Here is a 7,403-nt window from a genome sequence, read left to right as displayed (position 1 = left end):
CTGAGTCAACCAAAACTGGCACTTACTGAATTTGGCATAAAGCTGATCATTCCTCAAATGTTCCAGCACTAGTCTCAAATGCTTTCTGTGCTCCCTCGCACTTTTAAAGTAAATTAAAATGTCATCAATGAATACAATCACAAACTGATCCAGATACGGTCTAAAGACTCTGTTCATCAAATCCATAAATGCTGCATGTGCATTTGTCAATCCGAAAAGCATGACACGAAATTCATAATGTCCATACCTTGTACGGAAAGCAGTTTTCGGGACATCATCCTCGCGAATCCTCAACTGATGGTAACCCGATCGAAGATCAATTTTGGAAAATATCTAAGCACCTTTCAACTGATCAAATAAATCATCGATCCGAGGTAGAGGGTAACGATTCTTCACTGTTACCTGATTCAGTTGCCTATAATCGATACAGAGCCTCATCGATCCATCCTTCTTTCTCACAAAAAGAACAGGAGCTCCCCACGGGGAAGTACTCGGCTGGATGTAACCCTTGTCCACCAATTCCTGGAGTTGAATCTTCAATTCTCTCAATTCCGCTGGTTCCATACGATAAGGTGCCAAGGAAATAGGATTAGAACCTGGGAGTAAATCGATAGTGAACTCAATTTCCCTCGCAGGTGGCAATCCCGGTAAATCATCAGGAAATACATCAACGAAATCCCTTACAACTGGCACATCTGCAAGACGCAAAGAAGGTTCATCCTTCACCACTACGTGGGCTAGAAATCCCACACAACCCTTATTCAGCAACCTTGTTGCTTGAATGGTAGAAATAATACTATTGGGGAGGACACGTCGCTCACCCATTATTGTCACTGCTGGAAGTCCCGGCCGATTGAACGTCACAGTTTTCTCCCAACATGCGACATTCGCTCGGTGCTTAGATAACCAATCCATTCCCAGAATGACATCAAACTCCGCCAGTTTGAAAGGAATTAAATCAACCTCTAAATTCTCCCATTCCACAATAACTGGACAATTCCGATATTGCCATTGAGCACAAAATAATTCACCCCTTGGCATTTGAATCAGCATATCAAAACCTAGAGGCTGAGGTTCAGAAGGCATAACCCGAGCAAAAGATGAAGAAACAAAAGACTGCGTAGCACTCGGATCAATTAAAACTCTAGCCCAAGTATTACAGACAGGTAACGTACCGGTAATAACTCGAGGATCCTGATCAGCCTCTTGCTGAGTCATGGCATTTATACACCCATGAACCTGATACCCCGCATTATTGTTTCGACCACCACGACCTCTGGAATTACGTCCTGCTCTGTTCCCCTGACTACTGCTACGAGAAGATGTTCCTGCCTGATGCTGGGTCGAAAACTGAGTACTTCGGCTGTCACTTCCTCTGAAACTTTGACTACCTCTGCCACCAAGCTGCAGACCTCTATTTCCCCCGAAGTTCTGATTAGTACTACTACCATAGCTCTGACTACTACTGCCACTGCCATCATAGCTTTTTCGAGCGCCAACATTCTGAACTGGCCGATATCCACTGTAGTTCGGCCTAGAGGTAAAATTACCAGGAGGTGCTGAAGGACAATCACGAACAAAATGTCCGGTCCCACCGCATCTGTGACATACTACAGCTGTCATCCCACAACTCCCTCGATGACGTAACCCACACTGATCACAGACTGCATAACCTGGAGTGAAGTGACTGAAAGATCGCCTCGCTGACTCGCTGCCTGAGCCTTCACTGGAAGACCCAGAACCCCGACCTGGTCGCTTAAAGGAAAAAGAATGTCTGGGGCCTATAGAACTGGAAGGGCCCGCTGATTCTCTGGTACTCCGCGATCGGAAATTTCGATTCCTCTGATTCTGACTCCACTGCCTATTCTGTCTCTGAGGCTGGATCCAAGTCTGTGGCTGATCCTGCATCTTTGTATCCCACTTAGACTGTTCTATGCTTAGACTTATTTCGATTACATCCTCATAGGTTCTAGGTCTCTGAGAAACTACCAGTGTACGGTACTCCTGATTCAGTGCAATTATCGCCTGCTCCATTTATGCCTGAGGGTTATCATACGTCCCATCATGGTGTCTAGACAAACGCTTGAAAGTGCTGTCGAACTCTGTAATGCTGAGATCACCCTGTCGGAACTCTAAGTATTCCTGCCTCTTCCTCAGTCTGTAGCTGGGGCTTAGAAAATAAGCAATAAAACGTTTTCTGAAAGCAGCCCAAGTCATCCAAGAACCAGGTGGACGAGAATCCTTCGCTGTTTTCCACCAACTTCTAGCATCACCCTGGATAAAGAATCCTGCAGTACTCGCCCACTCATTTAGAGGACACTTCATAGCCTCTAAAGTATCCTCCACTTTCTCCAACCACTGCTCAGCCTCCTGACCATTCCCCACAGTTGTCAAATCAGTAACTCCATGGCTTTTGGCAATTTCTATATACGACCGATTCGGTCTATGACCCGGAAGAGCATTCATTAAGGCATTAGTAAACTGCTGAATTCCCCCCATTATAGATGAACGAGGTTGTCGAGGCACATTCCTACCAGGATTAGCCATGATTCTGACAAGGACAACAACAAAATTTAGAAAGACTGAAATTTACCAAATCGGTGGAAAGAAACCCTAACCATGCTCTGATACCAATCTGACACGCCCCAACCCTGATATTCTTCGAATATCAGGATAGACACGTGCTGGCCGACACTCAAGGTGACGAAAGCCATTAATTGATTATAAGAGTAATGATTAGAAGAAAATATTCATGAATAACATTAGAATTTTAAGAGTAATTAACAACATTCAAAGAAGTGTCTAGAATGAACCAAACACAGTCTAAAACCAGATTTACAAAAAAAGAAAGAACATTACAAGATATCACACAAGTGGGTGATAGAGTACTACTGGTAGGGGAATGCCTCGTACGTCCAGTCGTAGTCCTCGTTTCTATGACCTGAATAGGGGCGCAAAACAAAGATGAGTGGACCAAGTTCATATGTACGATAATAATAAAACAGTTATCAAGATACTAACCCCCACAGTTTATATAAATGAAAACTACTAGCATAATAAGTGATGGATTTAATAAAAATCCTAGCATGCCAAATATCTCAAAAATCATATTGCAGAAATCAAAACAGTAAACGCATCATAAATCATCTCGTAAGCGCGGTGTGCTGCTAGTAAGATCACCGAATAAATAAACTCCCGGCCCAATGCCTACTCCGTGGTCTCTGCGCCCGTAGCCAGAGATTACCAACTCCCGGCCCAATACCTGCTCCATGTCCCTCAGCCCGTAACTAGGGATTATTTCTCTCGGCCTAAATGCCAACACCAGTTCCTTGCCCCAGGTGGCATAGTGTTTACTAGGTACGCACAAATATTTACGCATCTCATAAATAACCACTTCATAGCATAGATTACCGATTATCGTCTACACTATAAAGAGGGGTTCAAAAACATGTTCTAGCATCCTATCGTCATCTATCAGATAGTCTACCAGTTCATGGTTTTATAGAAAATACGATATATTAAAATATAGCTCAATATAGGCTAACAATTATTTCCTCACCAAAACACGAGATGAAAATCAATATATTCAATCAACAGGCTTCACATAAATCAAATTATAAATCCGTAGGCATGCTAATCATTTATGCAATTAAATTATCAAATCATGTAATTTTAGAAGGGGTCCACTCATAAATATTCCTTAGCAGAAGAGTCGCGCGAATAAGGATATAGAATTTCTCCACTAGCAATTTTACCTAAGAACAAGAATGTAATAATTAAATAAAAGGATTTTCTAAAAGATTGGGTTAAACTAATAAAATAAGGGAATTGGGTTTGGATGGGTTTAGGGTTTGGAAAGGGGTTTGGGCTTAAGCCCAAACATATACTTAACAACACACACACATACACACATGCACGGTATGCATGTGCATGCCTAAACACACACACACAGGCACAAGGCCCTAAGGCCTCACTAACAGAAAACGGGGCTTTAAGCCCTTGATTTATAACCGGCCCAAGGCCATTCAAAACTAGGGCCCGAGCCCTTTGGGTTTTAAAAATTAAATAACTAAAAAGAAAAACTGAATGGGTTAGGGTACTGGGCCTAAGACAACACGGGCCTAAGGCCCGATGGGAGGAAATGGGAGAGGCTGGATGGCCTGATGCCGAGGAAGAAGAAGGTCGGAGCTGCTACAGCTTCGGTCACTTGAAAACGGGGGCTTCAAGCTCCGATCTAGGTACGAACATGAAGAATAAAGAAAGAGGAAGAGATTTATACCTTCCAAATACCGTAACTCGGTCGGAGGTGACTGGAAAAGCCCTCGGAGTGCACGGGTTCGCCCGAAAAATGGGTGTGCTCACCCCAAAACGTTTCCAAGGTCAAACCTACGTACAAAGAGGAGGTTCAAGCTTCTAAATCACAACCAAACATCAAGCTAGGTACGAGAGTGAGAGATTTGAGACTTACCCCTACTGAAAAAGGAAGAAAACTCGTCGGAGCTTTGCTCCGTGCCGTTTACCTCGCAGGGCAGGGGTCCCTGCTTCGTAGAGAGTCTCTCCTGGTGGTGCTAGGGTCCTCGCGAGTCCAGGGGGAGAGAGAAATACGAGAGTTTGAGGGAGAGAGATACACGGGAGAGTGAGAGAGCTTCGGGAGAGTTGAGAATGAGAGAGCTACGGGAAAGAGAGACAGAGAAGAAGAGAGTCACGGGGGTGGGGGACAAAGAAAAGGAAAAGAAATGAAGTTTGATGATTGACACGTGGCAAATTGAGGTGGTAATAACAACTTTTCCAATTATTTTGGGGGTGGTTGTAACAGGATACCCAACTTAAGGCACATACATCGCTGGCGGAATTTAGAAAGTGGAATGTTGCTGCAACCTATAGTGGTCATTCAGGTAAAGGGGGATGCGTTGTTGGTGACCTCCATAACTCAGAACGAAGGGGCAACATATAGTGGTCATTATAGGCATTTGTTTGAAGATACCAGGAAGCTTTTGAAAGAGTTCAAAGAATGGAAAGTTACGTTTGGTTGAAGAGAGACGAACAAGGTGGCCCACCGTCTTGCGAGGTTAGGTCTGTCTGTTGAGCACCTTGTTTCTTTGTCTGAAGAGCCTCTTGATGTAATTTCTAAATTATTATTAGAGGATAGTATTACTAGCTACTTGGTGCGGGACACTATTTTTCCCTTTGATCAGGTTGAAATCCCCAGCAAGGTTTTTATTGAGGCCCACTGTTAAGCACCTTATCTTTAATTTGTACGTTTTTTCAATGTTCAATGAATATCGTACCTTCTTCTTGAAAAAAAAAAAAAAAAAACTCCTTTCTTGATTCTTAAGATTTGAAATCAATAGAAGTGGCCTAAGTTTGTAACAATCAATCATTTTGGTCATTCCATAAAAAATTATGTCAAATAAGGACCAAAATGATAAAAATATTCTCAATTAATCAATAATGGGCCAAATGAGATTTTTGTCATTTTATCCTTATTTAATGGAGATTTTTTTACCAACTAAAGTAAAGAATTATGCTAATCTTAGAGATTATTTTAAATTAGATACGTTAGGCATGCCAAATATTTGTGTAATCCAAAATGTAAGCCGTGGAAAGACATCAAACGTGATGAATAATAATCAAGACATACGTCAACGTCCCTTGAATATTATATACAGCTCGATCGATGGACGTGGGATTCTGCAATCTGCATATCTGTATGGTATGTTTGGTATCCAGAAGGGACGGGACATAATGGAATGAGATCAGACAGGACGGGATGGAACAGAGAAGGAGCAAACGGTACCTATACAACACTCAACGTGTACGTGTCGTCGCCCCCACGTCAACACTTGGGAGGAGAGACACTAGAATTTGGGAACCCATTTTATTACTTAATTAGCCACGTATGCATGGACCATACTAATTTAAGGGCTTAAATGTTAAAATGATCCGGTTTTAGTCAATGGGCCAACTTAATTTTTGTGTTTTTAATTTGGCCAATTTGGTCTTCGTATTTATCTTCGTTAGCCAATTAAGAATATTTCCATCTAAATTTTGTAAAAAAAATTATAAATTTATTTATTGATTTAAAATATTTAAAATTAAATAAAATTAAAAACTAAGGTAGGGTTACAATACAGGCCATCGTCTTGAAACAATTTTCTACTTAATAAAATAATCACCTGAAAATATAATAAAATCCTTCAATTCCCACAACCCATTATTCTAATCTTCTTGAAAAATGCTTCAAATCATCAGAAAGATTCAAACTTTACAAATTATTACAAGTAATTTTGACCCAAAAGAGAAGGAACAGAAAACAAATGCTTGAATTAGAGAGCGGCATAGAGCCTTTGTACTCTGCTTTTCTGGACTAATGAAGATTGAAGAGAGAGCATGGAGCCTTTGTTATCCAGTTCCCACCCACTTGCTACAATTACAAAACTACCCTCCAAACTTGAGTTTTCCCAAGCCAAGCACGAATCTGGAACCTTACATGATCCGGGAATCCGTAAATCATATCCGTTTATCGTGCATTGTACGGTCATAAAATAATTTTAAATAATTTTATTTAAAATTAAATACAAACAGTATCTAACAAAAGGATAACCGCACGATATACAATAAACGGATACGATTTACAAATTCTCAAAATTCTCACTAAAAGGATCCGGAGAAAATCCTGTTGGGCCAAACACAATTTACAAGATGTCAAGATCCATGTAGGAGCTCAAATGACAAAAACATTTTCTAATACAATTTTCAATTTTTTTTGTGGCTAAACATTTTATGGTGAAATAAGATGAATGGACAATCGGTCAATGTGCTTATGCAGCTATGCTTTTATCTTGTGAAAAGAGAAATGAAGAGAAGTTAACCTTTATATTTTGCGTAGTGCTATTTATGCACTTTTTTTTTAACTTCCTAGATATTTTTGTTAATTTTTATTCGTTGATCTTTTTTAATTTATTCAATTCGACGAATGAAAATTGAGAAAATGTGTAAGAATAAAAAATAAGTGTGTGAACAACACCACGCTATATTTAATTGCCAAATTGAATCAACGAAAAATGTTTTCTCTTTTGAAATAGAAGAAGAGATTCTATGTTCGAATTTAACTACTCCATTCATAGAAAAAGTATGTTGTTCTTCATTTTCCTCTGTAATTGGAAATTGTTCTTAGATGTGAAAGTAAAGAGGTGTGTGGTTGATAAACAACAAAAATTATTGTGTTTTTTCAAGAAGTGATAGCATTACTTCATTGATTATCATAAAAATACATTGCTCCAGTGACCAAGACATTGATCTAGGTGCATTTGCACAAACAAGCAATTAGAGTAAAACTTCTACACGACAATCACAAGCACAAGCGTCGCCACTACAAAGCTGTCATAGGAACAATATATCAT

At 40.2% G+C, this 7,403-nt stretch overlaps 1 long non-coding RNA gene across 1 annotated transcript; it reads right to left on the bottom strand.

Annotated features, from left to right (window-relative positions):
• Positions 1–3,643: 3,643 nt before the first annotated feature.
• LOC139188241 (uncharacterized) lies at positions 3,644–4,637 on the bottom strand. The gene is made up of 3 exons (XR_011571552.1): positions 4,469–4,637; positions 4,280–4,386; positions 3,644–3,755 (listed from the first exon to the last, which is right to left on the bottom strand). It is a non-coding gene; the product is annotated as an uncharacterized lncRNA (long non-coding RNA).
• Between the last annotated feature and the right edge of the window lie 2,766 nt (positions 4,638–7,403).

The sequence above is a fragment of the Malus domestica genome, chromosome 09 (assembly GCF_042453785.1).
Source record: "Malus domestica chromosome 09, GDT2T_hap1".
Lineage (NCBI taxonomy): Eukaryota > Viridiplantae > Streptophyta > Magnoliopsida > Rosales > Rosaceae > Malus > Malus domestica.
This window is presented reverse-complemented; position numbering and strand designations above follow the sequence as displayed.